The 26417-nt window shown below is 36.4% G+C and overlaps 1 long non-coding RNA gene and 1 other non-coding gene across 4 annotated transcripts in view; both read left to right on the top strand.

Moving 5' to 3' along the window:
* Window positions 1–26417, top strand: part of LOC123381405 — a 382216-nt gene that overhangs the window by 101583 nt on the left and 254216 nt on the right. For all 3 annotated transcript variants that reach the window (XR_006588315.1, XR_006588314.1, XR_006588313.1), the window contains exon 2: window positions 13093–13131. This is a non-coding gene — a long non-coding RNA (uncharacterized LOC123381405). The remainder of the gene's footprint in view (window positions 1–13092; window positions 13132–26417) is intronic.
* On the top strand, window positions 20989–21095 carry LOC111557429. The gene has a single exon (XR_002737467.1). It is a non-coding gene; the product is annotated as a U6 spliceosomal RNA (small nuclear RNA).

Genomic DNA, 26417 nt, shown 5'->3' with positions numbered 1-26417 from the left:
AATAAGCGGACAAGATAGTAAAATTTAAAGTGCAAGGAAATTATTTATGTGTAATTGCTGAAGGCATAGAATATAAAGGAATTTAAGACAAAAATGGACCCCATCTAGCTGCATCTCATCAAAATGGGTATTTTATTCTAAACTACTATATATAGTGCATGACACTAATACACACAATGTATGATTTACTATCAGCGGGCCTTATATAAATGGAAATGTGCTAAATCAGTATTCATATCACTGGACCAAGCCCAAGTTCTGCCCTTTAAATGATCATTGCTGATTTCAATAATTCAGAATCCAACAAACCCTATTCAGAGTATTGCTTCACATTCTACAGGGTATCGCTTACCTTGTGTTCTCTGTGTGTTGTCCCTGAACTGAGCGCTGAACTGAGCATTTGTGTCAGGCGGTGGAGACCTTTACTGCAATAGCACTTTCATTCCCTGTGTGCATATGAATGTGTGGGATGCCAAAGAAAGAGGTCTAGCATTTCTTGGGTAAAACATTTTTTCTGGGACTTTGTATAGATCTCATTCTGTGTAATCTTCACAAAATCTTATTGGGTAGATATTATATCCCTCATTGAACACATGAAAAAAACTGAGGTTTACATAATCTCTTGGCCACTGTCACAGTTTTGTGCATTGTGAAACTGGGTTTTGCACCTTGATCTCTCTTAATCTTGATATATCAAGATATTTGTGTGTGTGCTTTCTCAGGAGGTGGGTTGCAGTTATTGTATGCATAATACTATTTTATGGTCTGAATAAGATTCCAAATAGTATGAAACAGAACTTGTTCTCAAAGAGCTTACCTAAAGGAAACAAGTATAAACAGTTGTGAAGTTTAACTTACAGTATCAGAAATTGAAAAGAAAAAGAAAAAAGCAATGCACGACTTATTAAGGAATGAACCTTACTAACATTAACTTTTGCAAGGTTGTGTATTCAAGGAGAGAGGCCTGATAGCATCATTCATCCATTTATTCATTTATCTAGTGTCTCATTCTTGGCTGTTATATTGTTGTGCCATGCTTGTCATATCAAGATAAGCAAGGCATTATTTAAAGAATTCTTTTGTTGTTATGTTTCTTGTAACACAAAACTTCAGTCTTCCCTAAATCTTTTGTATGAGGATATTCCATGAAGGCTAGATGTCTCATAGTAGAAGTGACACAGCAAAGCCCTTATTTTCCTGGGTCTTCATTTTATTATTTTATTATTTTTGTTGCTTTTTTTGGTACACAGAATGTTCACATGGAGTTCAGATGTAGCTAGTGCAAAGTTTGTTTTTTTAAATTTTTTAAAACATTTATTCATTTTTGAGAGACAGAGAGAGAGAGAGAGAGAGCGAGAGCGTGAGCGAGTGGGGGGAGGGGCAGAGAGTGAGAGAGACACAGAATCTGAAGCAGGCTCCAGGCTCTGAGCTGGCAATACACAGCCTGATGTGGGGCTCAAACTCATGAACTGTGAGAACATGACCTAGCTGAAGTCAGATGCTTAACCGACTAAGCCACCCAGGTGCCCCACAAGTTTGTTTTTAAATGATACAGCAATCTGCGCAGATAATAATGTACATGTATTGGACACTGGATTCTTGTTCCTTGTCTCTACCACTAAATTGTAAGCTTTTTGAGGGAAGAGATTGCGCCATATTCATTTTTTTAATCCCCCTCACCTTTTTTAGCAGTTACTAATAAATATTGGTTTAATGAATGAGTTACTGTTATGTGATTGACTGGGCTTTTTTTTTGGTCCTAAGTATTATACTGGTAGGGTGTCATATACTGTGCTAAGAAGCACAGAGATAAGGATAATAATTGGCTGGGCTTTTATGACATGTCTCTTATTATCCAAGACTTTGGATCAGATATGTTTTGTGAATTTCTGAAATAGGAAGTCTGTGCCACTAAATATATAATGCAGCTATGTATTATTTTGCAATGTTCTCTGATTGTTTCATGTGTATGCATTTGTCTCCTAATTAAAAAGCAGGTTTTATAGGGACTTGAGTCTAAGTAATGAACTTTCCTATATCCACTACCCCACAGAGATGTGTACATACGGTGTCTGTGTGTGTGTATGCATATACACACACACGCGTGCGCACGCACATACATACATATATATATCCATGTATACATATACTTGAATATATTTATGTTTATATATATATATATATACACACCCATGTATACATATATTTGCATATATTTTACACAGCTTGAACACACACTTGATGGATTTTAACTCAATCATCTGATTATACTTTAGCTCACAATTAATGCTTTGTATAAATTAAAATAGAAGAGAGAAAACAAACGAACAATGCATTTATTTCAGTGTGACCTCCATGGAAAACACTTTACCTCAAACTGTTTGGAATCTGGTTTTCATAAACTTGCCTGCAAGACTTAGAGTTCTTTGATTCCCAAGGCCCACCAATGTAATGGAGAAAATAAGCCATTTGGTACGTGCGACTGCTGGCATAAATGTGAATTAGAGCTTTGTGATATGAGTAACAGTGTGTCTTTTTTCATTTATCCCAGTCATTGTGTGCTAAAATTGCCTTATCTGGTGATACACTCGTCCAATTGCTCTTGAAGTACACATCTTCCTAAATATTCCCTGGCTTGAAACAAAGAAATATTGTCATGATCAGATCTAATTCTCCACTTGCATTCAATGTAAACTTTACTAACTTCAAGGAGAATTTTGCTGAATAAATGGTACAGTAATTATTCATTTCTGGGCCATAGGCATTATTTCACCAAGACAGTATTTTTCCAGACTGATGGACAGTATTTTTATAGTTGTTCATGGAAAAATGAAATCACTTACTACAGTTTGATTTTTATGTTGCTGTGGTTCGATAGAGGTTGGTGTCAGCCACCTTGCTTTTAGAATTGAGCTCATCTGAAACATTTCACAAAGGCTGGTGTTCTCACAAAGACAAGAAAGAAATATAAATATGGGGTCTGATTATAGGACAATCAAGACTCTAAAATATACAGTCACACCATGAATGCTGAAATCTGTTTTTATAAAACTGAGCTTACTAAACACATCTCTAATTTGACTTTGGGAGGCCATATTTTGTAATGCTATTGCCTTAAAAATTCCCTTATCTTTCCATGCACTGCTTGTCTCTCCTATAAAATTAGTCATTCCTGGAAAATGAAGGCTTATTAAAGTAAAGCACTGGTGTAGATAATAATTCTGGAAAAGGAAAGGGTCACAGGAAAATATTCTGCAGAGTCAGCAGGGGCCTAATGTCATGGTGTCCAGGAACAGGGCTGGTTAGGAAAGGCTGATATGACTTTGGTATGGTATCTAGCTTTTGGGGTAAAAATCCTAAATTGCTTTAGTGCAAGTCTCTATGCCACACAGCATCACTAATGAGTATATCAACAAGTGTTATCTTTTTTATCTATATTAATATACTGACTCTTCACTTTGAAAAGACTGTGGGGTTTGGAATCAGTTTTAGTAACAGTGTGTCCAGGTACAAATCATTTTATCTCATTGCATACTTTTAAAAGTTTGTGAGCATTAAATAAAATATTTATATAGAAATCTTTCAGTGTCTAGTTTATGATAAATGTTCAATAAATACTTTATCTTTTTTTTTTAACCTGAAGCTCCTTAGATGGCTAAGAGTGTGTAGTAGAGTATTAAAATTACAGGTTCTGGAGGAGATTAGGCTCAATCTAGCTTCTATCACTTATTAACTCTAAGACTTCAGGCTTCACATCTTTGTGCCTCAGTTTTTCATCTATAAAATGGGGACCATTAAACTTCCTGTCTTATGAGATTATTATGGAAAGCCCATGAGGTAATAGGTGTTAAATGCTGATAGCTGTGGCTGGCACAGAGTATATGCCATAAAAGCACTTGCTATTTAAGAGAATGATTAGATGCCCTGGCATTCTGGTGCTCAGAATTTGTGGTTGATGAAAACAGGAGAGCTGCCATGGTGAGTAATGAAAAAGAACTTTAGGAACGGAGTAGAGATGTGATCCTGAACCAGGAAGGGCAAAGTATGTTAGTCATCTCTTTTTGCAAACAAGTTGAAAATTCAGATATTAAAAGGCAGACAAGTGGCCTTAATAAAAGGTTGATAGGAATACAAAAGGAAAGACTCAGATTTTTTTCTGGTTATTATAGAGAATTTATGTGTTGAAAATAGGATCTAGTTTCAATAAAAACTTGCACTGAGTAACTCTCCCTAGGAATACTGGGCTGCATCCAGCCTAAAAGTATGGGTGAAGACATCAGACCTCAAAAAGAAACAGGTTTATTCCTCACAATAAGCTTCAAGCAAAATATGCTCAGGATATGCTTTTGGTTATGTGAAGTATTGGATCAAGGGCAAAGTAGGATTTTTAGAGCCCAGACTCGTATATGCCATGGTGAATAAAGAAATACAAGAAGAAATCTTACTTTTCGGGCTCCTGGGTGGCTCATTCAGTTAAGCATCTGACTTGGGCTCCGGTCATGATCTTTCAGTTCATGGGTTTGAGCCCTGCATTGGGCTCTGTGCTGACAGCTCAGAGCCTGCAGTCTGCTTTGGATTCTGTGTCTCCCTCTCTCTCTGCCCCTGCCCTGCTTGCACTCTGTCTCTCTCCCTCACAAATAAATAAACATTAATATACATAATATATATTATACATAATATATATATTATATATAATATATATTTTTTACTTTGTAATTTGAGACCACACATCAGATGAAGCTGAAGTTGTCTCAGGATTAAACAACAACAACAGTAGCAGCAACAAGAAAAAGCAGTAGAACAGAAGGCCTGGAACCAGTTATAGAACTGTCCCACTTGCCTTATGTAGTATTATGTTAAAAGGAACGTAAAATGGCTATTCTTTACAAATGCTAGACAAGGTAATGTGGGAGATGTAAAGCATTTAATAATATGCAAGGTCTAGGAAGAATGAAAAGAGATGTGATATGTGAAGCCATCAGGATTCAGATCAAAGTTAGGTTACTTAATCTCTCTGCCCCATCTTCTACCATAAGAAACTGAGGCCTTCTCTTCCTCTGCCACCTTCCCTACTGACTGTACCGAGGACCTCTTCGGAATACATTTTGTGGTAACTGTCTCATCACTGATCATATGGCATTCTCTCCATGATCTGTGATGTTTGCATTTCTACAAGAAACTCTTGGGCACAAGAGTCCCTTAAAACACAAAGGAATTGTCCTTCCAGTGGTGGACTTCAAAAAAGGGAGTTACTATTTGGGAGAAAGCTGGTCCTTCCAAGTGCATTCACTCTGCCTTCTCATAAAGACCAGTCCCAACCTGGGCCATAGGCTCTCTCCTCTCCTTGCATGAGAGAAGAACACGTAGGTCACTTCAGCCTGGAACATTAAAACAAATACTGATAGTTCAAGGTTAATAGATGCATAAAACAAAAGTAATTCCGTGTCAAAGCTGAGATGACAGGCGATTTGACTTGAGGCAGCCTTACAATCACTCTTTTACATGTGCTCCGTGCTGAGACCAGGCGAAGGCGTTATGTTTCTGACATTTACTTGTCAGGAAGGTATGACAATAGAGATTGTTTCTATCTCTGCTGCTCCCAGATGTTAACCTTCCAGCTTTAGTTTGTAATTGGGGTTCTGTGGAGCTTTAACATTTTTCTATTGATTCAATAGAAGCAATAACATTTCCAATCATAAGACAGCATTATAGAAATATCAGGCAATTCACATATCAGAATGTTTGATAGCTGGGCTCACCGCATTAATTTCTGTCACCTTTGCCAGGAACCCTTTATCCTCTTTTTAATACTGAAGGACACCTGGGAGTAGTTGCTGCCACTTTTATTGTTCAATAAAGTAGACAAAAGTTTCAATTAACAACCAAGGGGCCTCTAGGAAATTGTGAATGAGAATATATTTTACTCATTTTACTATATTTCTTTTTTCTAATGTGCCATCTGTGACTTCAAGGCTGTACTTCACTCAGAAGGCACACACGCGCGCACACACACACACACACACACACACACTCACTCACTGTTCTAATCCAGTTTACTTTATATTCAACAAAGAAAGCCAAGATGGGACCAGTTGAGGATATGGAGAGAAATTGGAAGTTAGTCAAAAGGCTCAGGCCAGTGTGAACAGAGGAATGAAGATCTCCATAACTGAGGAGTGGTGAGGCAGGAGATTCTTCCACTGCAAGCTTGATCCTGAGACTGAAGTACCAAAGAATCCTCTTCTACTGTCTAACAAGCACCTCTTCAAAAAGAAAAAAAACAAATCTTGTGCCGTTTATTCACTTAGGTTCTGATTCTTTACTGAAGATTTACATTGTGAATTTATAAAAAATTATTAGCTGTATTTTGAAAATAACTAATGAACAGGAAGAAAATTAAGATCTAAAAAGTGAAATTAAACATATGACAATATTATAACTTTTCAAGATGCCCTGTTTTGTTTCACTTCAACATAACCTTTGCACTTCTTCATGAATAATCTATTTGTATATTTCTACAGAGGCCATGCACATTTTTTATCCTACAGCCTTCCTTGTTATAGTCCTTTTAATTTTAACTAATTTAAACGAGCACTGTCACTTGCTTCTTCTGTCCATCTGTCTACCCATTCCTGTACTTCATGGACAAGTTTCAGGTCACCTCTTTGATAAAACACTTCTTGACTCCCCTCAGAGTGATCCTTAATTTGTAGAAGACAAAGACCTGTCAGAGAACTTGACCATTTTTTTTCTCATAAAATTATGCATTGTTTATGTTTTAAGATATCTAAACTTTACTGTTGACCTTAAGGACTATTAGACAAAAGTACTCTTTGGTGTTATTTATACATAGGTTCAGTACATGACTTGTTACTTTAGCTTGTTAATATCTTTGCTGTTTCTCACAGCTCAATGCTATATAAATTTTTGATGCCAATGTCTTCTTTATTAATTATCTAATTTATTAATGTATCTAATGCATTAACAAAACTTTAAATAAAATTGAACACATTTACCCTATTAGTCTAATTTTAGAAACTTCTAATCAATGTACCTCAATAAATTAATCAGCCTTATTTTGATATGGTTTTTCCAATAATAATTGATAACAAAAAAAATTTCCTTGCATTTAATTTCTGTTTTTACATTTTGTTCTTAAATTTAGTGACAGAAAAAATGTCAGTCGTGGAAATCTAGACCTGTTACATCTACTGCCAAAAAAACTATGCTATTGAAACATGACTTGTGCTTAGTAAATGCTCAGAGGGACCTGTTTTTGTGGCTGTCCTTTCTTAGGCACTTACAAGCCAGCTCTTTAATAATTGTCTAGTATTATGTCTGGAAGTTAGATTATTTTTACTGGTCTATATAATTTATAATAACTTCTTTGATGATACTCCTTTTAAAAATGGTAATGACATTTTTTGATCTTCTGTTTTTGTATGAGTGAATAAAGCCCTAAGAGAAAGTAAAATAATAATGTCATTGCACTTGAAGAATAGGGATTTGATACTGTCATCAACAGAGATAAACTCTGACTGTACAGAGACACTGGAATTGTAGCAAAGAAATGGAACAAAGTTTCTATGTCAAATTTACTTTAACTCATTTTGCACTAATCACTGGGTTCTTTGTTGTTTTTTTTAATTCACTTTATTTTTTTAAGCTTTGTTTTTTAAGTTTATTTTTGAGAGAGTGCATGAGTGGGAGAGGGGCAGAGAGAAAGGGAGACCCAGAATCCGAAGCAAGATCCAGGTTCTGAGCTGTCAGCATGGAGCCCAACGTGGGCCTCAAACACATGAACTGTGAGATCATGACCTGAGCCGAAGTTGGACACTTAACCCACTGAGCTACCCAGGTGCTCCATTGCTGAGTTCTTTTTAACTGTTTCACCTTGCTTCTCTAAGTGTGGTCAATAGTCCAGTGCCATTGGCATCACTTAGAAGCTTGTTACAAATACAGTTTTGAGTCCCACCCAAGAAATCCTTATTCAGAGTTTGGATTTTATCACAATTCCTCAGGAGATTTGTATCTACATTGAAGTTTAAGAGGCAGTGGTATAGATGGTCTGTCTTCAAATGTGTTCCATTCCCTTTGCTCTGACTATCCATGTGGCCAGTCATCTACCTGATCCACATCTTATCTGACAACAAAAATGTCTGCATTATATGACTTGTTTTGTATATTGCCCAGACATTGCTTTACAAGAACAAGTCATTGTACTGGATATACTCCTTATCTCATAATTACGAAAAGCTCTTTTAACTTCTGGTACCTCTTAGAAGTCAAACACCTGGTTATTCTTTTGAATCACTTGATCACTTTTAGAGGTAGTTCTTTCTCCAAAGGCTAGTTGCACTTTTTTAGCCATTTTGAAATTCAGGTCTGTCTGTTTAGTCTTTAGATTAAAACACATGTATATTACTCTATATGGTCAATGTTTGGGGGTTATGCTAAAGCTAGATTGATCACAGAATTCTAAGTTATCAGTGGCCAAAGTATCTTAACAGGAAACTAATTATTAATATTTTACACAAAGTTATGTGTTCAGTAAACGTTTATAGAAAATATTAGAAAGCCGAGAGGGATTTGGGAGTGTAGCAATATAGATAAGCTACCACATTTTGGATGGAAAGACTGTGTGGTCTTACTCAATTCAAAAGTAATTATATAGACAAGGACCCTTTTTCTTTATGGTCCATTCATTTGACCTCTCCCACCTCCATAAAGAAGAGAACTCCTCCATCTCGGAGGCTCTGTCATGCAGGAGACAGACATTTCTCTCAGTCACAGTGTAGAAGCCAGACACCAGCTTTTTGAAACCAAACAAATATGCAATTTGTCAGTCTGCAGATAGAGTGTTTCTGCCTTCAGATTCAAAATGGTTTTCATTTATTCATGTAAAAAAGAAGCATTTCAGTTATAGTTGTAATATTTACTTATCTGGTTTCCTCATGATGGATAACAAATGTATCCAGAACTTCCATGCATCAAAAAGATGCCACTTCATAAAATGGCAATACAATTCCATATTACAATAAAAACAGATACAATTCAAAATGCCTCCAATAGTTCCAAAAGCAATTATGGCATTTCAGAAGTAAACATTACTTACAAATTCATAACCACCCATCAAAATTATTTCACCAGGGTAAGTTAAGGAAGCATCTGCTACAATTTATGCATTTTGAGTCTTTCTTATTTTTCATATCCAACTATGAAAAAACTGCTTCCAGCAAGTACTGCAGTCCAGAGTGAAGTCAAACAGTTTGCCATTTACCTAGGAACATATATTCCTTTTTAAGTTGCAGCTCAATCCTTTTACCATAATAAAGGTATAAAATTCACATTTTCAACCAGAAGAACAAGATCTGACCAGTACCATCTGCAGAGAAATAGTGCCCAAGATTAGCAGTCTTATTTCTTTGCCTCAAAGAATAGCAGAATAGGTTCCTTTTAAAGGCTAAAAAAAGTCATTCTTCATATCCTGTCTAGAATAATGCTGAATTATTTCTCAACTACAAGTAGTGTTTCATAAATCATAAAAAGAATAAATCTTATTAAATCAGTTGTAGATTACAAAAACCTAAAGGCAAGGTCCATTCTCCAAAGGACAGTGCTGTCCTCACTGATTTTTTATCTTTTTACTTATTTAAGAGGAGACAACTTCTTTGAGACCTGCCTAACTGAAATAAGAGCTTTTCCCCCCCATTTTTATAAGGAGTCAAGTGGCAAATAAGCATAGTAGACCAGTTCATCTACCAAATGACTAAATATTATCAATTTTAGCATTTATACAGACATGTATAATGGAGAGTGTGTATATAATGTATACCATGTGCAAATAGATCACTTTTACATTAAATTTTTAAAAAATTAATTGCCATATCTATTGCATTCATTCAGAAGAATGAATTTGATATCCTCTAAGCATGCTGGAAAATAGAAAAAATTGATCTTTACAATTAACATAAAATAATATACCAGAATCTATTCTTGAATAGTTAAAATATTCTACACATCTAGCCCTTAATCTGATGGAGTATTATATTCACAAAAGTCTAGTTTTATGTTTTAGGGAAAATAAACCCACTTTTGCATGTCACAGAACAAAATAAGAATGCAAAAGTTATGGTTCTCTTAGCAGTGTGAACTTTGCACATTACAAATAACACATTCAACAAGGTAGATATTTTATAGTCGGCCTAGTGATGAAAAATTCAATATGCATATATTTATGTATTGAGTAGATTTATAGCCAACACGCCCACTGCCACTTGGCCTCAGTTCACTTTCACGTCCTTGAAAAGAACACATTTCACACATTTAAAAAAAAACATTTAGAAGATTTAAAAGCATTTGCCAGTGTCACAAAGCAACAGCAAATGGTATACGCATCTCTAATAAGTTAGTCTAGAAATATGGAATATGAAATGTGCAATGAGGTGTTTTGTATTCTGAAGTGAAAGGCTTTCTAACTTTATTGACTCACATTGAGGATGAGGACTGGGTTCACAAATTTAGTGACATGTGGATTTCATTCTACTCCAACCTGGCACAAATGTGATGCCATTTCACCAGCAGTTGAGAAGTTAAGCTTTAGTGAGGTGTTCCTTCACAATGGGAAATGGGTTGCAAGCAGTTTAAGAATTATTTTTCACTGTACATAGTATGCTTTTATTCAACATTTTGAGATGGTGACGTAAGAAATGACATAGCAGAGATCATTATTTAAGGTGTTTTCAATGCATATATAATTAGTGCTAGCACATGAAAAAATGTAGTAGTGGGCAAAGTGTTAACTTTGCCCCCCATTGCCCATCTTCTCAGCACTTTAGTCCCATACGACAAGGTACATCCCTCATTAATGCATTCAACAAACACTTATTAACACCTTCTATGTTTTAATCACTGAATTAGACTTTGGGGATAGAATTATAAATGGTCTAGCCACAGTTTGACCCTTAAGGTGTACAGCAAAGTGAAGACTAGACACAACTAAATGGACACTTGGAATGTGGGGTTTCATGAATGCTATGGCAAGAAAGGTACAAGGTCTTATGATGGTGGATGGAAGGGGCACCTGACATAGACTTGGACAGTGAGAAAACAATTTCTTGAGGAAATAACACTGAAGTTGAGAGATGGAGGTTGATCACAAATCATTTAGATAAAAGGAGAGAAAAAGTATGTTCCTTGAAGTATAGCTGGCATATGCAAGACCTAGAAGATTCATAGAGAATGTAATCCAACTGAGAAAATGGAAGACAGTCCATAGTGTTAGAATTCAGCATACAAAGGGAAAATATATTAAGAGACCATGAAAGAGGTTTAGAGAAGGGCCATATCAAGAAAAAAAAATATGGAACTCAGAATTTATCCTGAAAATATTGACGATGTCACTAAAATAGGGTATATAATAGTGGCATGACATGATCCCATGTGTTTTAAATGGCTCTATCACATTGCAGTTTGGGAATTAGATTTGTGGAAGACAAGACAAAAGACAATGGAGAGATAATTTTAGCAACCTGGGAAAAGATAATGGAGGCCTGGAAAGGATAAAAAAAAAAAAAGAAGAAATGAAGGGAGGTAGGAAGGGGATACTATATCACATCAGTGTTTGTTAAGGTTAGGGTTGAGGGAGTATTTGACTATTAATAAGTAACTAAGTGTGTTTCTTTTTTGTGATATAAAGGTATCACTTTACTATCTTGATAGTAGTGGTGATTACACAAATCTATCATGTGATAAAATTTCATAGAGCTATACATCCCACCCAAAAAGTGTATGTATGTAAATCCTGATGAACTCCAAATAAGATCTGTAGTTTAGTTAATAGTATTGTACCAATAACAAATTTTCTGGTTTCAGTAATGTACTGTGGTTATGTGGGATGTTGTCATTGGGGAAAGCTGGGTAAAGGATACATGGGAACTCTGTACTACTTTTGCAACTTCTTGTGAGTCTAAAATTATTTCAAAACAAAAAGTGATTTAAAAAATTTAAAAGAGGGGAAGAGAACAATTTTGAGGGGAAAAAAGGAGAGAGAGTTTGTTATACACTAGCGCAAGTAGTCTCTCCCCAGTCTTTCTCGGGTAGGACTATTCACAATTGCCAAAGGAGGTGAAGTCTCCTTCCATGTTGCTCTGATTTAGGATAGTTGATAATGGGAGCCAGAGGATGGTACCCTGAAAGAGAGACAGGCTATAACTCTGATACTTTGTCCCATTCAATGACCTTGACCCTGATCCATTCTCATCCATGTACCTGCTTTTTTGCATCTGAGTTGGTTAGGGGGAGGGAAAAGAGGAACAGTCTGGGGCTTTCTCCAGTGACCTGATTAATGTAAAGGGACATTCTAACTTTTTCTATCAGAAAACCTCATAGAGATGTTTTTTAAGTGTTTCTAATGTATTAAAAGATGAAACAAACCATGGGGAGCCTGGGTGACTCAGTTGGTTAAACATCTGACTTTGGCTCAGGTCATGAACTCAGAGTTCATGAGTTCAAGCCTCTCATCATCAGGCTTTGTGCTGACAGGTTGGAGCCTGCTTTGGATTCTGTGTCTCCCTCTCCCTCTGCCCCTCCGCCACTCACACTGTCTCTCAGAAATAAATAAACATTAAAAAAATTATCAAAAAAATAAAAGACTAAGCAAACCAAAAGCAATGATGACATGAAAATGAAGAACTGTTATTTTCTTGATGGAAACTGTGTCTACTCAAACTGATTAGAATTTACACACAGATTTTTAAATAAAAAGTATTTAATTACAATAAATTTCAAACAACTAATTATTTTTTCTAAATTTGAGATTTTTTTATCTTTAAGATATCTTCCATGGAGAAACCAATAAAGAACTGGAAGTCTGACTTTCTTCCTCTCCTACTCTTTAGATTTACTAATGTTATCTCTCTGGGGCAGAAGCAGAATCATGAGTCTGATGCCATGGAGCTACCTTCTGGGGCCATTCTGAGGACTCACTGAGAGCTGGTCTGTGGGTAGTATCACATTAGAGCAAGTTCATTTTGATACTTTGAAAACACTCTCTTCTTATTTTTGCTTTTCCATTTTTCTGTTCTTCTGTAGGTCCAGTCTCATGAACTCCGCAGTGAATTCCTTTCCATGGTGAGTAAGTTTACACATATTTTCCAGCTTGTGGTAGAAATGCTAGCTTTCATAACTCTGAGTTCTAATTTGTAGGAAGTAATGTTCTAATGGGTTGCCCTTGTAATAATATAAATGCTAATCATTTTCTAAACCACTGAATTCCTCTCTTTAGCAAAGAGTTCTATAGTGAGATTCCAAGGAATAATAGAAATGCTAATTATTTTGATTAGCACAAAGGGGAGAGTCTATTAAAAGTTCCTGAAGATACTTGCTTCTTTAATTTTATATGTTTTATGGCTTCTTTTAAGACTGACCTCAAGCTATATGCCAGTATTTTATTTTTTATGTAAATGGTTTCACTCAAAATGTCCTCCCAAGTTCTTATTTTTAAATGGTCTCTATGTGAGAAACTGAATCAATATCTATTGTGTATTTCAAGTCTCCATAATTGTGTTGAATAGATGGAACAGTCAAGTGGAGAAATTGATGAATATTACTTTGGGAGAAAGTGCTGGTATTATTTGAAAATTTGTTTGGTGTGTATGTGTGATATGTGATTGTTTAAAATGCTTCAGATGAAAGTTTCACTGAGGTCAGTCTCTTTTCAAGGTATTTAGGATTTTTTTAAAGGAAAATCTGTGGGTTAGGAGTATATCTATACAGAGATAAATGTTCTGGGTCTAAACAAATCCAAAATAACATGTTATTTCAGTATTTTCAATAAAAAATGAGCTGTTCAATGAAAATATAATTTAACTAGTACTGGGAAGGGGGGCTGGGGAGGTGGGATAATTAATGGTTAATAAAACAGACTCTGGAATCAGATAGCTTGGATTGACCCCTAGCTTCACTATTTTCTAACACTGTGATTCTGAACAGGCTTTTCTTTTTTTAACTCTCTAACTTAGAGTTTCAGTTACCTTATCTGTTGTCAAGATCAAATGGGATAATTCATGCCAAAAAAGAAAAAAAAAAGAAAGAAAAAAGAAGCACAACATCTGGTACATAGGAAGTGATTGGCATTTGTATTACTATGACTAGTTACACTATTATTAGTGTTGGCATTTGATATTACTATTACTGTTTTTGTTATCTCCACTGCAACTGCTTTAATATAAGCAAAGTACTCCCAAGAGAGGAGTACTTTGTCTACATTTTTATTTCTAATTTTCAAGCACTTCTTTTGGTTTTACCAACTTCCATACAATTCATGAAATAAAAATTACCAAGTGCCTACCAGATGTCAGGCTTCATAATAGGAAACACATTTACAAAGACACAGGAGAGGGAGAATGGCCATTTAGACAAACCACACATTTTGAGAAGTGTTGTAATGAAAGTATCTGTAGGGATAAAGAAATGAGAGAGGGATGGCTCTGTTGAGGGTGACAAAGAAGGATTCTGAGGGAAAATGGTCTCTAAATTGACCCTTAAAAAATGATGAAAACACTTTAAGATGACAAGGATGAAGTAGGAATCCAGACAGGGGTGAATAGTATGTGCAAAGGCCTGGAGGTTTAATAAAGCTGGCTTTGTTGAAAGAGTTTGTTATCATGGTTACTTGTTGTTGGAGAAAACATGCAAGATTAGAAAGCAGTAGCATGTGCAATTGGAGAATGAATAAAGGGCCAGTTTATGGAAGGAATCAGAGGTCTTGATGAAAGGCTTAACTCTAGTCAGTAAAAATACAAAGCAGTTGAAAAGTTACAAGTGGGCCAGTTACAAGTGGGCCAGTGATGACTGTGGATGGCCCTATATGTGTGTATTGGGAAGTTAGTACTTAAAGTGGAGGAAGAAAAAATTCTGAGGCTATGACAAAAACACTGGGGAAGAAAAAGAACAATAGGATAGTGAAAGATTCAAGAAAAAATAGAGGACAATATAAACAGGCCATGATGACTGACTTGGCTTGAGGGTACAGGATCTTAAAAAATGGGGTGGGCACAGCATTCTAGCTGTCAGTCACAATCAGGAGAACAGAAGGAGGGTAATTTTAACTCCGTGTCTGGTGTGAAGGTGCATATATGCAGGATCTGAGGGGCTGAGCCCTCCATTTCTTTATGCCTGGTAGTGTTTTGGCTACAGACTATGAGGTGTAGAGAAGAGGTCTGGACCAGAGATTTAGCCCTCAGATATATTAGAAGTAGATGGAACTTCACTGGGAAAGAATGAATAGAAAAAGAAAAAGGAATGACGTTTGAATGTTAGTATCACTGAAGCCAATAAGGTACAGAAACTGAGGCAGTCATGAAAGAGGGTCAAAAAAAGAAAAAAAAAAAAGGAGTTTCTAGGTAAAGGGAGTTGTCAGTGGAGTCCAATTCCATAAGAAGGTCAGATGAGATTAGGTGTAAAAAATGTCCACTGGAACTGGCAATTACTGTGATCTTGATGAAGACAGTTTTAACATAAGGACAGTGAACAAAATCAAGATTGCCACATGTAGTAAATGAATGAAGGGGACTAAGAATGTTAGTAACTCCTGGGCGTGAAGTTGCAATTCAGTGTCAGAAATGGCACTAATAGAGCTAACTTCAACTGAAGCCACATGTCTGATATAGCAACTGCTCTGCTGAACCTCTCAACTCGCTTGTCTTAATGGTGACCATAACAGTAAATTGCCAACAAGAGCATAGCTTTGTTGTGTCATATATTATTAAGGAGGGCAAATGAAAAGAGATAAGTGTTCTGATTTCCACTATCAAATATTTGAGTCTCTGGTTATTTGACTATCAGCTGTCAACATGAACATGGTTGGTCTGGAAACATTTGTGTCTACAGCCACAATCCCAGTTGGAATGTTCACATCTGAACCAAGTTTGTCTTTCCAACTTTCTAAACTGTTCTTTTGGCCTAGAAGGGTAAAGTACATTATCTCCTGCTATTTCATTTTTATTAAAACTGTTTGAACTTGGAAATGAGGCCTGATGGTCCCATTTTCAGAAGGCTGAAGGTCACTGGGTGTTTCTGTTCAAAAAGAGAAAACAATGTGTAACCCCTCTGGCACCATAATCGAAAGAAATAGTGTGGTGATTACAGCCCTGCACTGAGCTGGCGGCTGCTACAAATATTGGAACTGAGTTTGATAGGATCCTGTATTACCTTATAACAGAGTATCATTCCTTACAGTTCCAAGGTCAATGTCTCTTTCTCAAATAACATTTCGGACCTATAATTGTTCATCTACATGCCAGCAATTATGGGGGAATTGATCAGCCAGTAATTAATGCCATGCTATTACACTTTTTAATTTGTAGATTATGCAGCTGCAAGCGTTCTCACATTTTTAATTTGTATATTATACAGCCACAAATGTTTACAATGCCCTTTTTAATCTCCTTACACTACCACTGCCATTATTCACTATAGATTAATGATACCCTGGATGCTGGGGTTTATTTCATTTACCACTCTTACCAGGAGAGCAGTTAACATTACTGTGCTCTATTACTTAATGTCTTACTGCAGCTGCTGGTGAGCATTGGTTACCCTTTAAAATATTACCAGCCAGTTATTTTTTCCTTATTTTTTTAGCTCTCCTGTCACCAACAATATGACTCTGTGGTAATATTATACTTTATTTCCAAATTTATTTCAACTGGTTCTATCAGAGATATTTAAAGAATTCATCCTAAGTGATACAAATGACCTGAACCCCTCCTTACCCATCCTTGTCTATCTGAGAACCTATTTGGGATTATGTGACCAATATAAATTTTTTTGTGTTCATCCAACTCCCATTTTTTCTTCATACTTACAAGCCAATTAACTTATAAAGAAAATTTCAAGTAGTACCCAACTCCTTTTCAATTAGGCAGAAATAGATATTCTGAATACTGACGGAGGATAAGTCAAAAGTTTAAATTGATGCTGTTGGCTATGGCTGGGGTTATTGCGGAACATATATCTCCTTTGGTTTTCCTCAAGGTGATCCAGAGTTTCAGGGGGAGGCCTGGGCTATATCAGTTTCCTTGATAAGATATAGTGACAACTTTAACACTGGCACTACTCTAAGCCATCAGGATGCACAGCATCCACATCACAGCAGAATTCTATAAAACAGATCATGTGCACAATATAGTATTAGTGAGCAGGACACACAGAAGTAAATGATATTGCCTCTATCCTCAAAGCATTTATATTATTCTTAGTAGTAGATATAAGATAAATATATAAAAAAATAAGCTGTACATAACTAAATTACAGGAATGAAATGATTATGTGAGAGCACAATGAACAGGGTGTCCCAGTGCATGTGATAAATGGACAAAAGAGCATTATAACCAGTTAGAGGAATGGCTTTTCAGAGGGAGAAGAGAGTGAACCCTGGAGGGATGACTTGAGCTGAACTCTGATGAAGGAGGCAACTTGAACAGGCTCAGAGGGGAGAAGCACTTTCCCTGAAGAGAATACAAAATGAACAGACACTTCAGTGATCAATGTTTGTTATACATTCATGGGGCAGTAAAGAGATGAATATGGCTCAAAGAACGTTCTTGGTGAAGAATAGTAAGACTTGAAGTTGGACGTTTTGCGTATAGCAATGGATCTAGAACACCAACATAAGGACTTGTGATTTCCTTCTGGGCAGAGAGAGTTTCTGTGGGGCATTTTTGATTGGCATTTGTTTGTTTTGTTTTTCTTTTTTTGTTGTTAGTTTTGTTGTTATGGGAGTGCCATTATTGAAGCAATATTTTAGGGAAAAGAAAATGGAAGAGGCTGATGAATTAATTAGTTGTGAGATGATAAAAGTGTGAACTCTGTTATATACCCAGCAGTTCCTAGACCCCTGGAATGTTTCTCATGTCTCCTGCCTCACACTCTATGCCTCCCTCTTCTGTTCTCTGCTCCAACTCTACAAATTCTGTCTACTTTGAAATGCTCAGAACTTGAACCTAATCACTTTAATCCTTAAGATATTTACTGATTTTATGTTTTAACACAATATTATACATGTAGATGTCTTATTACCTAAAGCATTGTAATCATAATAATAATTATGGGTCAGATACTGAACTAAACATTTTATATGCATTATTTTATTTTATTTCATTCCTATAATCACCTGAGAGGTAGGTTCTTTAATTTCTACTAGGAAATTAACTAAGGCTTACTAATTATGACATAGTTACATAATGGCAGAGTCATAATTTAACCTCCAGTCTACCAGTTATATTCCTTTTTTTTGCATTTGTTCTTTCATTTTTTTCATTCATTCACTAATATGTATTAAGTACTCCTTAATACCAGACATGATCTTGTGCTAATACCTTAGTGAACAATAATAGATGAGATCCCTGTTTCTTGGTGATATGGCTCAGCAGAAAGTAAGTACAGCCTGTATTTTGAACAAGTTCTACTCTCATAAAATGTAATTGGAAAGCATATTGACTGTATTTCTCTGTGTCCCTTTAAATATAGTCTCCTACCCTTGAACAAAATGTAAGTAAATTTCCATGATTTTGGGTGATTTCCACATAATAAAAGGCCCCCATGTAGATAATTTTTATTTATTTTTTTCCAAGCTTTATTGAGGAATAATTGACAAATGTAATTGTATGTATTTAAAGTGTACAACATGGTGATTTCATATGCATATACATTGTGGAATGATTACCAAGATAAAGATGATTAGAACATCCATCATCTTACATAATTAACTCTTTTTATGTGTGTGTGGTGAGAATGTGGTCTACTCACAGCAAATTTCACATATAAAATACTGTATTATAGCCATCATGCTGTACATCAGAGCCTTAGAACTTATTCATCTTATAACTGAAACTGTATACCCTTTGGCCTATATCTCCCATTTCCCCTCCCCACAGCTGCTGGGAACCACATTCTATTCTCTGGTTCTATGAAATGAGCTTTGCTATTATATGTTTTTAAAATTTTCATAGAAGTGATGCCGTGCTGTATTTGCCTCTTTCTATCTGGCTTATTTAACTTATCAAAATTCCCTCAATTTCATCCATGTTCTTGCAAAGGGCAGGATTTCCTTCTTTTTTTATTGCTGAATAACATTCTTCTGTGTGTGTGTGGGGAGGGTGTATCTCACATTTTTTAATCCATTTAACCACGGGAGGACATTTAGGATATTTCTGTACCTTGGATATTGTGAATAATGCTGCAATAGGCATGAGAGTACAAATATATTTTTGAGACACTAATATTGTTTCCTTCAGATATATATATCCAGGAGTCAGACAAGGACACTACAAGAAAATGAAATTACAGGCCAATATCCCCAATGAACACAGATACTAGCAAACTAAATTCAAGAGTTCATTATCCTCGACAAAATACTAGCAAACTTAATTCAAGAGCACATTACAAGAGTCACACACTATGATCAAATGGGATTTGTCCCTGAGTGGCAAGGCTGGTTCAATATGCACAAATCAATAGGTGTGATATACCACATTAATAGAATGAAAGATAAAAATTATATGATCATCTCAATAGATGCAGAAGAGGCACTGGAAAAAATCAACATCTTTTCCTGATAAAAACTCTCAACAAATATCATATAGGAGGAATTTACTTCAACATATAACGATCATTTATGACAAACCCACAGCTAACATCAGACTCAGTGGTGCAAAGTTACAAGGCTTTTCTCTAAGTTCAGGACAAGACAAAGAGGCCACTGTTGCCGCTTTTATGCAACATAGTACTGATGTCCTAGCTAGAACAATTAGACAAGAAAAAAAAAAGGCATGCAAATCAGAAAGGAAGAGGTAAAGTGATACCTTTTTGAAGATGACATGATTATATACATGTGTGTATACACATATATATTTTAAAAACCTAATAGATAATTAGTAAGTCCAAATATAGTAAAAATCAAAGCTTTACATTTTATTCAGTATTATGGTCATTCGTCTTTACTAATCCAGAAGGCTATAGGCCAAGTCCTTCACGATGGAAGAGGCGAGGCATCTGCACTGCAGCTGGTGTCTGTATGACCTTGGCTAGTGGATAGCTTATTCTTCGCCCAGTTTGTTAACTTTGACCTATGCTGATCCTTCCAGGGTCAGAGCTAGGAAAGGTGGAGCAGAATGGTGAGTGGAGTCCTTATCTGACGAATAATGTGACATAGTTTCACTCTATCTTGACCAGTCAGGTTCGTAAAATTCACTCTTGTTCAAGTGAACTCTTGGGAGGCCTGTTTTTTCCTTTATGTGGTTGATAAATTCTCTTGCATCTGGTTGTTGAAAGCATCTTCTTTAGCCTGTGACCTTTTGCTCCTTTCTGCTAAGTTCTTTTGACTTTTCTCATAGAACTTTTGGGTGGGACTTAAGGGAACATCATGTGGCCTAAAGGAAGTGCTCATCATGCATCCTTTTCCTCATCGAAGTTTAGGAATACAAATTGCCCAAGGCAGCCAACCACCTTTCCTTTCTTTCACTTCACTGTCAGAATAGATAACCAGCCTATCTCTCACACTTGAGATTCTGTCAGACATAAATCCAACGTCCCACACACTGCAAGGGGCACATGGTAACTCTCAAAGAAGATTCTGTGGGGTACCCTGCTGTTATTTCAGAGGCTAAGAAAAACATGACTGTCCTTATCTAATAAAAGGAGTGAGACCCAGAACGTATCAGCCACTTCCACACTCAAACTTTATATTACACAGTCCTTTTCTAGGCCTCTCAAACTTATCTTATTCATTGGAGCTGGATAATCTCACAGGGTACAAACTAATTTTGTCTAAACTCCTTTTACAAGTGCTGTATATAGCCTTGCACCCCACTTTACAATATGTTGTTTATTGTCTTAGGACCTCGGTTCCAGTCTAATATCATGATTGATACATAAACATAGAAACAAGTTCAAGTAGTAATAAGCACCGTTAAGAAAACAAGAACTGTGCTCACTTTGGCAGTACATATACTAAATTTGGAACAATACAAAGAAGATAAGCATGGCTCCTAAACAAGTATGCCATACAAATTCCTGAAGTGTTCCATATTTTAGGGTGAAAAAAAGAGAGAGAGGCAAACCAAGAAACAGACTTAACTATAGAAAACAAACTGATGGTTAGCAGAGGGTTGTATGATGAGGGGGATGGGGATTAAGGCGGGCACTTGCTGTGATGAGCACCATGTGTTGTATGTACGTGTTGAATCACTGTATTGCACACCTGAAACTAATATTACACTGTATGTTAACTGATAGGAATTTAAGTAAAAACTTAAAAAAAGAAGAAAATAAAAGGAGAACCTAATGTAGAAGAAAGGAATAAGGAGGACAGCATTAGATGGTGTAGTCAGGGGAACATTTCAAAGGCATAGTATTTAGTAGGAACTTGATTGACAAGGAGAAAGCCATGCAAAGATCAGGGGTAGGTACATTCCAAATAGAGGATTAAAGATCCTGACAACAACATTGAATTCAATGGTTCAAAAAGTAGAAAGAAATCCTGTAGGGTTGGATCAAACCTAAGGGAAACAGGGCTTTGGGACAATGAACCCTCATGCATCAGAATCACGTGGAAGGTTTGTTATTACACCAATTCCTGGGTCCCATCCCAGAGATTTTGACCTGCTCCCAAGTGACATTGTTCCTGCTGAGTGGCAGTTTTATAGGATATGAGGTCAGGGGGAAAAGCATGGGGCCAGAGAATGGAGTTTGGATTTTAATTTAAATTATTGGAGGGGCCTGGGTGGCTCAGTTGGTTGAGCGTCCAACTCTTGACTTTGGCTCAGGACATGATCTCACAGTTTCGTGAGTTGGAGTCCTGAGTTGGACTCTGTGCTGTCAGTGCAGAGCCTGCTTGGGATTCTCCCTTTCTCCTTGCCCCCTCACACTCTCTCTGTCTCTCTCCAAATAAACAAGTAAACTTTATTTATTTATTTATTTTTTAAAATTTTTTTTGCAACGTTTATTTATTTTTGGGACAGAGAGAGACAGAGCATGAACGGGGGAGGAGCAGAGAGAGAGGGAGACACAGAATCGGAAACAGGCTCCAGGCTCTGAGCCATCAGCCCAGAGCCTGACGCGGGGCTCGAACCCACAGACCGTGAGATCGTGACCTGGCTGAAGTCGGACGCTTAGCCAACTGCGCCACCCAGGCGCCCCAACAAGTAAACTTTAAAACAAACAAACAAACAAACAAATAATTGGAAAGTTGAAGGCAGTGGGGGACCATGATCTAACTTGAAAATTTTAAGATAACTGGGTGTTTTGGGACAAATATACTGTAGGGGAGGGAAGGCAGGTATGGGAGAAAGTGGGACGTTCAGAAGGCTATTTCTTTTGTCCTGGCAAAGAATGTTAGTGGTTTGAATGAGCACAGTAGTGGTAGAGTTGTAGAGAAGTAATAGAAATAAAAATATATTCTGGAGAACAGGATGAAAGAAATTGATTATGGGTTAGTATGAGTAGAGGATGGGAAGGAGAAATCCCCTCTAAAACTTAGACCCATGACCACATCTGTTTCCTTAGGAATAATCATTACACTTAACACTTTTTTTCTTTTTACTTCCCCATAGTACCTGGCAGGTGATTTAGAACAGAGTAGATAGACAGTAAGTAAGAGGATTGAATCAAAGAGGACTCAAGTAATTTGTATATTAATAATTCATTATTTATAGTATTTTCAGTATTTTCAAATTAAATAAAATAAAATAAATTTAGAATTAATACAGAAAACTTGGTGACATAAATCCAAGTGGAATTTGAGAACAGATTAATAGTTAATGCTGGTAATTTAGGTAAAATAAATACAACAACATTTGGGAATGGATTAATTCCAGGAAATGCTATAGGTTCATTTCCTCTGTCTCCAAGGAAACTAACTCTGGTAGCAGTTTTATTGCCAATGGAGGGGAAAACTAGGCTTAGGATGAACGGGAAGCATTTGTCCCAGAAGTAATAGCACAATGGGCTCACCCTTTGCATCCTTCCTTTTTCCAAACATATTTGTTTTTATACTTCAGGTTAAAGTGAACATCAAGATCAGTGTTCAAACTTAATCAAAGAATAGAAAAAAAAATTATATTGTGTATGGAATATCTATAAGATTTTATTTATGATGAAAGGCATGGCAGTAGATGTAGGAATCTGAAGAGACGGATTATAGGTAGAACATACACAGTTTCTAGGATCAGGTGGTAGATACATTCATCTCTCTATTTCTTCTATTTTGTGCTTGCCAGCTTCATGAGCTCTGGTGAAGTATGGCGTCCAGCATAGTCCCTCTCAGTGTGCTCAGCAATGTAGAGTTCCCAGTAAAATATTCTACCTTTTTTTTTAAAGTTTTGGTGTTTATTATTTTTGAGAGAGAGAGAGAGAGAGAGAGAGAGAGAGAGAGAGAGAGAGAGAATGAGCAGGAGACAGGCATAGGGAGGGAGACATAGAATCTGAAGTAGGCTCCAGGCTCTGTGCTATCAGCACAAAGCCCAATGTGGGACTTGAACTCACGAACTGTGAGATCATGACCAACTGAGCCACCCAGGCATCCCAAAATATTCTACCATTGATCTATTGAAGGAGAAAGATCATATTAACATTAACTGCTAGGAAATATTCTGGAACCTATTTTTTTTAATTTATTTTTTTAATTTTTTTTTTAATTTACATCCAAATTAGCATATAGTGCAACAGTGATTTCAGGAGTAGATTCCTTAGTGCCCCTTACCCATTTAGCCCACCTCCCCTCTCACAACCCTTCCAGTAACCCTCAGTTTTGGAACCTATTTTTAAATTTTTTCTTACAAAATGCTAGATAACTACTTTATCCAAGAGTGGTTGAAGAAATAACAATTCTTTAAGGACATGTCTAAAATGGTAGCAAAGTTCCATCCCATTGTCAAAATGTCCTTCTTTTAAAGACTTAAACTTCGAAGTCAAAAATACAAGATTTATATAGAATATATCATTAATTTAAGCATACTAAACCTGAAATTTTATTCTTGAACACCAAAAAGCTCAAAATTATGATTGTGAGGAAAAAGAAATTGCCCTAATCACCCAGATGTTTATCTTAAAAACTCTATCCCATTAAAAACCATAGAAAAATGGTTTATATATACTTTTTATTGATCTATAATTTTCCCGTCAAAGGAACAATCAATAATGCTTATTTTGTCAATTGAATCTTGACCCAGGAACTATTGAGAACAAAGAAGAGACACTGTAAAATTAAAGGACTAAGTAATATCAATCTAATGTAGTCACTTACATATGTGTCTTCAGTGCCTTAGAAATCCCCAAAAGTCCCAAATCAACATGGAAAAACAGGTAAGAACTCAGAGTTAATATAAACTATTGTGTGCTATACAGAAGGGTTTGTGTGGTCTGAAAGACATTTCAAGTAAGATGGTAGAAGACCAGCAACTGATTTTGAAATTTAGGTCTTACAAAGATAAAGAAGCATAGGATATTCAGACTTAGCCCTGCATCCCAGAGACTAGAATAAGAGGAGCTGGAGCACAGGGCTAAAGGGCCCTGATGTACCCTGACACTCTCTGGTCTCCCTAAGTAAAACAAAGTAGGCATGTATTTCAATCTAGAGTGTTCTTGGTGTCTTCTGGTGCCCAGCCATGAGCTGGAAAAAGAAAATGTTTTTTGTCTTATCATATTCTTAGAAATAAACCAAAAACAAAGGGGAAGGGATGGATTTTCTGTCAATGGGAAGCCTTATCAAGGGGCTTCAAATATTTGAGGAAGCATTTGTCAGGGTTTCTCCAAGACATGCCAAGGGAGAGAAACACTGATGAACATTCTTAGTAATTTTTCAGCTTGATAAAGTTTCTTCTTGAAGAAACACGTCCAAGAATGCTGCAAGGCACTGGAGAGTAAATCTTCATGCATTCATGGTAAAAATCTAAAAAATAAAAATGTAAAAATATAGAAGGAAGGAAAGGAGGAAGGAAGGAAGGAAGGAAAATGTTTGCTTTTTCATGATATAAAACACATTGGATTTTGGGGTACCTGTGTGGCTCAGTTAAGCATCTGACTTTTGATTTCAGCTCATGATCTCATGGTTGTGAGATGTAGCCATGCTAGGTGTGGAGCCTGCTTGAGATTCTCTCTCCCCCTCCTACTCTTCCCCTACTCTCTCTCTCTCTAAAATCAAATCAAATCAAATCAAATCAAATCAAATATATTGGATTCATAAGATTGTCTTTTGTTCTGAAATGATTATTTTTATGTTTCAGTGTTAAAATACCATTTATTTTATGAAAAAGGAACTACAATGCCAATAAGTTGAGAAGAGCCTTGAATTATAAAGTACTGTCAATTTTTTTCAAAATATTTTTGCATATAGCCATAAAAAATGGTACTTCATGAGATAATGAAAGGATAATTTTTCCTCTTTTCTCTAAAGAGAAATACAAGGAAGCTTTCATGAAGAATGTAAGTGTATTTGTTTATTTGATTGATTGTTTTTTAAGCTAGATCCTAAAGAATAGGAGGCAGATAACTAGAAGTGAAGGAGAACATTCCCGACAACAGTAACCTAATGAGTGAAGGTACAAAAGGGTTTTGCATGTTTGGGAGAAAATCAATATTCCAGGTTGTTCTTCTTATTTTTAAAAATGTTCATTTATTTATTTTGAGAGAGAGCATGCTCGTAGGCATGTGTGTGTGTGTGTGTGTGTGTGCGCGCATGCGCGCGCGCACACACACACACACACACACACACACACACACACGTGAGTGGGGGAGGGGCAAAGAGATAGGGGAAAGAGAGAATCCTAAGCAGGCTCCACATGTCAACACAGAGCCTGATGAGGGGCTCAATCTCATGACCTTAAGACCATGACCTGAGCCGAAATCAAGAGATGGACACTTAACTAAACCACCCAGGCACCTCTATTCCAGCTTGTTTCTAACAGAATTTGTGGAGGAAAGAAATGGGAAATAAAATAGAACAGTTAGATAACATCAAATTATGTATCACCTTGAATGTCAGGACAAGGATTCTGAACTTTATTTCATTAAAAGTATAAATAATTTATGGCAGTTCTAAAATGCAATCCTATAAAGGCAAAACTAGCAGGGGAGTAGAAAGCGAACTTCATACCTCCTTCTTTTCTTTCCTTTCTTTACACAAAGGTATCTAATGTCACACAAATAAGATGACACTGTGGCTCAGCCAGGTGAGTTCTGAAACTTGCTCAAAAAGGCAGTTCTGTCTCTTTAAACTTAAGGCATGAACCGAGTTGATTTCTAGAGGATTCTCAACAACAAAGTGCCAAGTAGGATGAACAAAAAAGGTTCTTAAGGACTGCTGTGCTGGCTCTGAAAATAAGGTCATCTGATGAGGAATCTCAGTCAATTTCAAAGCT

Source organism: Felis catus, chromosome D3 (genome assembly GCF_018350175.1).
Source record: "Felis catus isolate Fca126 chromosome D3, F.catus_Fca126_mat1.0, whole genome shotgun sequence".
In the NCBI taxonomy this organism is placed as follows: domain Eukaryota; kingdom Metazoa; phylum Chordata; class Mammalia; order Carnivora; family Felidae; genus Felis; species Felis catus.
This window is presented reverse-complemented; position numbering and strand designations above follow the sequence as displayed.